Source organism: Schistocerca americana, chromosome 3 (genome assembly GCF_021461395.2).
Source record: "Schistocerca americana isolate TAMUIC-IGC-003095 chromosome 3, iqSchAmer2.1, whole genome shotgun sequence".
Lineage (NCBI taxonomy): Eukaryota > Metazoa > Arthropoda > Insecta > Orthoptera > Acrididae > Schistocerca > Schistocerca americana.
In genome coordinates, this window is record NC_060121.1 from 895,912,981 (window position 1) to 895,920,435 (window position 7,455).

A 7,455-nucleotide genomic window follows, 5' to 3' on the forward strand; every position below is an offset into this window, starting at 1 on the left:
CTTTTACGTTTTCCTTTTGTACCGTTTACACTCCATCGTCATCTGCCGTTGCCAGGGCAGACGTGATGCAACTTATTGCTCAGCTACCTGCACCATTTTTGTTAACTGGAGACTTCAATGCCCACCATCCCCTTTGGGGCTCTCCAGCATCCTGCCCGAGGGGCTCCTTGTTAGCAGACCTTTTCAACCAGCTCGATCTTGTCTGCCTCAATACTGGCGCCCCTACTTTTCTTTCGGACACATCTCACACCTATACCCATTTAGACCTCTCTATATGTACTCCCCAACTTGCACGCCGGTTTGAGTGGTATACACTTTCTGATACATATTCGAGCGACCACTTCCCGTGTGTTATCCATCTCCTGCAGCATACCCCCTCTCCGTGCTTCTCTAATTGGACCATCTCCAAGGCAGACTGGGGGCTCTTCTCTTCCAGGGCGACCTTTCAGGATCAAACCTTTACAAGCTGCGATCGTCAGGTCGCACACCTCACGGAAGTCATTCTCGCTGCTGCTGAATATTCCATCCCTCACCCTCCTTCTTCTCCACGTCGCGTACCGGTCCCCTGGTGGACCGCAGCATGTAGAGATGCTTTACGTGCTCGTCGACGTGCTTTACGCACTTTTAAACGCCACCCTACAGTGGCGAATTGTATCAATTATAAACGATTACGTGCTCAGTGTCGTCGTATTATCAAAGAAAGCAAGAAAGCCAGCTGGGCTGCTTTCACAAGCACCTTCAACAGTTTTACTCCTTCTTCTGTTGTCTGGGGTAGCCTGCGCCGGCTATCTGGCACTAAGGTCCACTCACCAGTTTCTGGCTTGAAGGTCGCGAATGACGTCCTTGTGGCCCCTGAGGCTGTCTCCAATGCCTTCGGCCGCTTTTTCGCAGAGGTTTCGAGCTCTGCTCATTACCACCCTGCCTTCCTCCCCCGCAAACAGGCAGAGGAGGCTAGGCCACCTAACTTCCGCTCCTCGAATTGTGAAAGTTATAATGCCCCATTCACCATGCGGGAACTCGAAAACGCACTTGGCCGATCACGGTCCTCTGCTCCAGGGCCAGATTCTATTCATATTCAGATGCTGAAGAACCTTTCTCCTGCGGGTAAAGGTTTTCTTCTTCGTACATACAATCGCATCTGGATTGAGGGACATGTTCCCGCATGCTGGCGCGAGTCTATTGTTGTCCCGATTACTAAGCCGGGGAAGGACAAGCACTTGCCTTCCAGTTATCGACCTATCTCGCTTACCAGCTGTGTCTGTAAAGTGATGGAGCGAATGGTTAACTCTCGATTGGTTTGGCTGCTCGAGTCTCGACGCCTACTTACCAATGTACAATGTGGATTTCGTAGGCGCCGCTCTGCTGTTGACCATCTGGTTACCTTGTCGACCTTCATTATGAATAACTTCTTGCGGAAGCGCCCGACCGCGGCTGTGTTCTTTGATTTGGAGAAGGCTTACGACACCTGTTGGAAGGCGGGCATTCTCCGCACCATGCATACATGGGACCTTCGCGGTCGCCTCCCTCTTTTTATTCGTTCCTTTTTAATGGATCGACAGTTCAGGGTACGTGTGGATTCTGTCCTGTCCGACACCTTTCGCCAGGAGAATGGGGTGCCACAGGGCTCAGTTTTGAGCGTCGCTCTCTTCGCCATCGCGATCAATCCAATAATGGATTGCCTCCCAGCTGATGTATCAGGCTCCCTTTTCGTGGACGATTTTACCATCTATTGCAGCGCGCAGTGTACACGTGTCCTGGAGCGCTGTCTTCAGCGTTCTCTTGACCGTCTTTACTCCTGGAGTGTCGCCAATGGCTTCCGTTTTTCTGCCGAGAAGACGGTCTGTATTAACTTCTGGCGCTACAAAGAGTTTCTCCCACCGTCCTTACGACTCGGTCCCGTTGCTCTCCCAATCGTGGAGACAACCAAATTTTTAGGCCTTACATTTGACAGGAAACTTAGCTGGTCTCCACATGTCATATTTGGCCGCCCGTTGTACCCGTTCTTTAAATGTCCTCCGTGTTCTCAGTGGTCTGTCGTGGGGAGCGGATCGAACCGTCCTACTTCGTCTATATCGGTCGATCGTCCGCTCCAAGCTGGATTATGGGAGCTTCGTATACTCCTCTGCACGGCCATCCATCTTACGCCGCCTCAACTCCATACAACATCGGGGTTTACGACTTGCGATCGGAGCATTTTATACCAGTCCCGTAGAGAGTCTTCATGCTGACGCTGGCGAATTGCCACTCACCTACCGGCGCGATATACTGCTTTGTCGGTATGCCTGTCGGCTACTGTCAATGCCCGACCATCCGTCTTATCGTTCCTTTTTTGACGACTCTCTTGACCGTCAATACGGGTTGTATGTCTCTGCCCTGCTACCCCCTGGAGTTCGCTTTCGTCGCCTCCTTCAACGCCTTAATTTTTCACTCCCTGCAACCTTTCGAGTGGGCGAGAGCCGCACGCCACCTTGGCTCCAGGCTCAGGTCCGCGTTCACCTTGACCTCAGCTCGCTCCCAAAAGAGGTCACCCCCGGTTCGGTCTACCACTCCCGTTTTTTGGAACTTCGTTCGAAGTTCATCGACATGACTTTCATTTATACAGATGGCTCTAAGACCAATGACGGGGTCGGGTGTTCCTTTATTGTCGAGGCACAAAGTTTCAAATACCGGCTCCATGGCCATTGTTCGGTCTTCACAGCTGAGCTCTTTGCCCTCTACCAGGCTGTTCTTTACATCTGCCGCCACCGACATTCTGCTTATGTCATCTGCTCAGATTCTCTGAGCGCCATCCAGAGCCTCAGTGATCCGTACCCGGTTCACCCTTTCGTACACCGGATCCAACGCTCTCTTCAGCAGCTGGTGGACGTCGGTTCTCCAGTTAGCTTTATGTGGGTTCCGGGCCATGTCGGTATCCCTGGGAACGAAGCTGCAGATGCCGCGGCCAAGGCTGCGGTCCTCCAGCCTCGAACAGCTTCTTGTTGCGTTCCTTCGTCCGATTTTAGCAGGGTGATTTGTCGGCGCATCTTATCTCTGTGGCATGCCGATTGGGCTGCACTTACCGACAACAAGCTTCGGGCCTTAAAACCTCTTCCCGTGGCTTGGACGTCCTCCTCACGCCCTTCTCGGCGGGAGGAGGTCGTTTTAGCCCGGTTAAGAATTGGACACTGCCGGTTCAGCCATCGCCATCTGCTGACGGCTGCGCCGACGCCGTTCTGCCCATGTGGGCACTTGCTGACGGTTAGACACATTTTAATGTCCTGTCCAGATCTTAACACACTGCGCCTCGATCTTAACCTGCCAAATACTTTCGATGCCATTTTAGCGGATGACCCACGAGCAGCTGCTCGTGTTCTTCGTTTTATCAATTTGACACACCTCGCTAAGGACATTTGATGATGCTGTTTTTTAATCCTATGCCTGTCAGTCTGTCTTTTATCGTGTTTTCCCTTTTAGTTGTTGTGGTCAACTTGTGCCTCGCGGTGCATTCTTAGAGTAGTCAGGGCGCTAATGACCATTGAAGTTGTGCGCCCTAAAACCACAAAAAAAAAAAAAAAAATAACAACACCCCGTGTTCCCAGGCGGTCACCCATTCAAGTACTAACTGGGCCCAATGATGCTTAACTTCGGTGATCGGACGAGAACCGGTGTATTTTTTAATTGTTTTTTTATAATTTCAATCACCGCGTCAAAGGAAGAACAAACAGGAACCAATCAGCTCGTCATGCTTCAGAAACGAGAACTTAAATACTACCACATATGCCAACCAAGAATTTGAGGGGTGTGACATCCATGTCCGGTAAGTGTCTTGCCACTAAGAAACATGGAGGAATTCCTATTGCATAATTTTTCGTTTCTTTTGTTTTTTACTTTTATTTCAAAAAGGAAAGGAAATAAAACATTATCTCCCCCTGCAAGTTCGGGGGTAAGAATAAGCCCGCGGTACTCCTGCCTGTCGTAAGAGACGACTAAAAGGAGTCTCAAACGTTTGGACCTTATGAGATGGTCCCCTCTCGGGTTTGACCTCCATCTCTCTAAATTGTTCCGAAGAGCGAGCCAATTGGGGAAGGGCGCCTTACATGGTGCACTGTATCCGTCGTGCATTGAGACCTTTAGCCGGCTTTCTCGTCGTTGCAATTGTGTCCCGCTCGTTTTCCATCTCTAGGGCGAGGATACGTCCCTGGGTGCGATTACCACGCTGCACTGTGCAGTGTTGCTTTTAGCTGCGACGACGACCTAATACGTTTTTGCGCCTAAGATCCAGCACGGTAGCCAGTCCGTTGTGGTGGGGCCGCCATGTACCCTGTTGGTTGTAGCCCCCTGACAACACAGGGATCGCTCTACTGATGCCTGCGCCGTTTACTCCCATGTATGCCAAGGAGTAGATGCCCATCTCCCTGGGGCATCAGGACTCCCAGCAATGGCCATGCTGCTAGGTGGCTCTTGCTGTGGCTGGGTGGCGCCCATGGGGAGGGCCCTTGGTCGGAGTGGGTGGCATCAGGACGGATGTCCTGCAATGAAGCGTGGTACATCATCTCTTGCTGGTGGCCAGCCACCAGCAGTCTCTAAGCGTTCAAGGGCTCATTTTAAAGCTAACGTTTATGACCCCAAATCGTTCCCATCCCTGGCCACACCATGGGAGGAACGAAAGGCAATGAATGACAGTGACATGTATTCGCCCAGGTATCTCGTCTGTACCAGAGCTGATGGGGAATCCTTTGTATCCGTGAAGCCTCAGTTCTTTGTAAAGCATTTGGAGGACAAGTTCGGGGAGGTGGAGGGCTTGTCTAAAATGCGCTCCGGGTCACTTTTGATAAAAACAGCATCCACTGTCCAGTCATGCAGGTAGCTTGCTTGTGACAAGTTGGTGGATGTTAACGTTACCATCACACCACATAAGAGTTTAAATATGGTCCATGGTGTTATTTTCCATAGGGACCTACTTTTGCAGTCTGATGATGAGCTGCGCGCCAACTTAGAGCGTAGAGGTGTTCATTTCGTCCGGCGTGTTCATTGGGGTCCGAGGGACAATCAGGTTGCTACCAGTGCCTCCATCTTGGCCTTCGAGGGTGATACATTACCGGAGAAGGTCAAGGTGATGGTCTACCATTGTGACGTCAAGCCCTATATCCCTCCCCCGATGCGGTGCTTTAAGTGCTGGAAGTTCGGCCTTTTGTCTTCCCGCTGTACTTCCAGCCTCACATGTCGAGATTGCGGACCCCCATCTCATCCCGATACTCCATGTGCTCCGCCTCCCATCTGTGTCAACTGTGGAGAGCCTCATTCACCTTGCTCGCCAGACTGCAGGACCTTACAGAAAGAATGCAAAATCATGGAATATAAGACCCTGGACCGACTGACTTACACTGAGGCTAAACAGAAATTTGAACGGCTACATCCCGTGCCCATGCTGTTCGATGCCCGGCTTACTTGGCTTCCACATATTTGTCAGCTCAAGCGTCAGTGTTGGCAGCATCTGAACGCCCTCCACTGCCTCAACAACACAACTTCGGGTGCGGATCGTAAAATGCTGCTGCAGCTCTGCAGAGCCCTCGTGCTGTCACGACACGATTATGGGAGTGTGGCGTATGGCTCAGCGTCGCCCTCAGCATTGCAACTGCTGGACCCTGTTCACCACTCTGGCGTTCGACAGGCGACAGGAGCATTCCGCACCAGCCCTGTTAATAGCCAACTTGCTGAGGCTGGGGTTCCTCCACTTCGCATCCAGCGGGAACAACTCTTACCTAACTATGCTGCACATGTCCGTTGTTTCTTCCATCTGCTTTCAGGTCCGCCCACATACACCACCTTGGTGTATTCGTCGGCCGCAGCTTCGGCTGGAACTTTCCCGATGGCCAAAAGATTCAGTTCCTTCTGCAGTCTTGAGCCGCCAATTCCTTCCTCTCCTAGGCGCATACCATGCCTCGGAGGTTATCTATACCGATGGCTCGATGGTTGATGGCCATGTAGGGTACGCTTATGCTCATGCGGACTATGTCGACCAGTGCTCCTTGCCGGAAGGCTGCAGTGTTTACACTGCAGAACTGACAGCCATTTTTCGTGCCCTTGAGCATATTCGTACCAGCACTGGAGAGCCCTTTGTCATTTGCAGTGACTCGCTCAGTAGTCTGCAGGCTCTTGACCAGTGCTACCCACGCCATCCCATTGTTGGTGCCATCCAGGGGTCCATTCACGCTCTTGAACAGCGTGATCGTTCGGTGGTGTTCATATGGACCCCGGGACACGTTGGGATAGCGGGAAACGAACTCGCCGACAAGTTACCCAAAGAAGCTACCCGCAAACTGTCGTTGGAGATGGGCCTCCCGCCAATTCATCTCTGAACGGGTTTGCACCGTCGGGTCTTTGGAATGTGGGGAGCCGAATGGCGCACTCTGTCTGCACCCAACAAGCTGCGGCAGGTAAAGGCGACCACGACTGTGTGGGGTTCCTCCATGCGGGCCTCTCGCAGGGATTCTGTTGTTCTGTGTAGGCTCCGCATTGGTCACTCTTGGCTGACGCATGGTCATCTGCTGCGTCGAGAGGACCCCCCTCATTGTCGCTGTGATGTAACCATGATGGTGGCCCATATATTGTTGGAATGTCCTCTTTTAACCGCCCTCAGGCGACCTTTTAATTTCCTAGGTGGTTTATCATCTCGTTCAGGTGACAATGTCTCTATGGCAAATCGTGTTTTAAGTTTTATTCGAGCAAACGGCTTTTATAGGTCCCTCTAATTTTATTGCGTCACCCTCTTTTGTGCTGTATATTTTCCTTAGTTTTGTGTTGTAATTTGACTCCACCCTAATCTTTTAGGCTGGAGGTTTTAACGTGTTGCAGAGTGGCTGGCTCATCCTTTTATTTTCGCGATCAGCCAGCCACAGTCCTCTGCTGTACGGTTTTAATTCCTTCTGACTTTCTTCTCTATGTTGTTCTTGTTGCTGTGCTCCGTTTTCCAAGTTGTCTAACCACGGACCTTTTCTTGCCCCCAGAATTTTTATTTTCGTGCTTCGCCTGACTGGTGGATGGTTACCTTATGCTCTGTGGTTTTACGAAACAAGGGACCGATGACAATGACCTTTGCAGTTTGGTCCCTTTAATCTTTAAACCAACCAACCAACCTTTGTCGAGCATTTAGAGGACAAATTCGGGGAGATGGAGGACTTGTCGAAAATGCGGTCCAGTTCAGTCTTCATAAAAACAGCATCCTCTGCCCAGTCACGAGCGTTGCTCGCTTGTACGAAGCTCGGGGATGTTTCTGTTACTATCACGCCCCATAGAAGTTTAAATATGGTCCAGGGCATTATTTTCCACAGATATCTTCTTTTACAGTCTGATTACAAGTTGCGCGCCAACTTAGAATGATAAGGTGTCCATTTCGTCTGGCGCATCTACCAGAGTCCGAGGGATCACCAAGTTGCCACTGGTGCCTTCATCTTGGCTTTCGAGGGTGACACTTTA

General features: G+C 51.1%; 1 pseudogene; it reads right to left on the minus strand.

Annotated features, from left to right (window-relative positions):
- Window positions 1–3,553: 3,553 nt before the first annotated feature.
- LOC124607656 lies at window positions 3,554–3,673 on the minus strand (annotated as a pseudogene).
- Window positions 3,674–7,455: the final 3,782 nt, after the last annotated feature.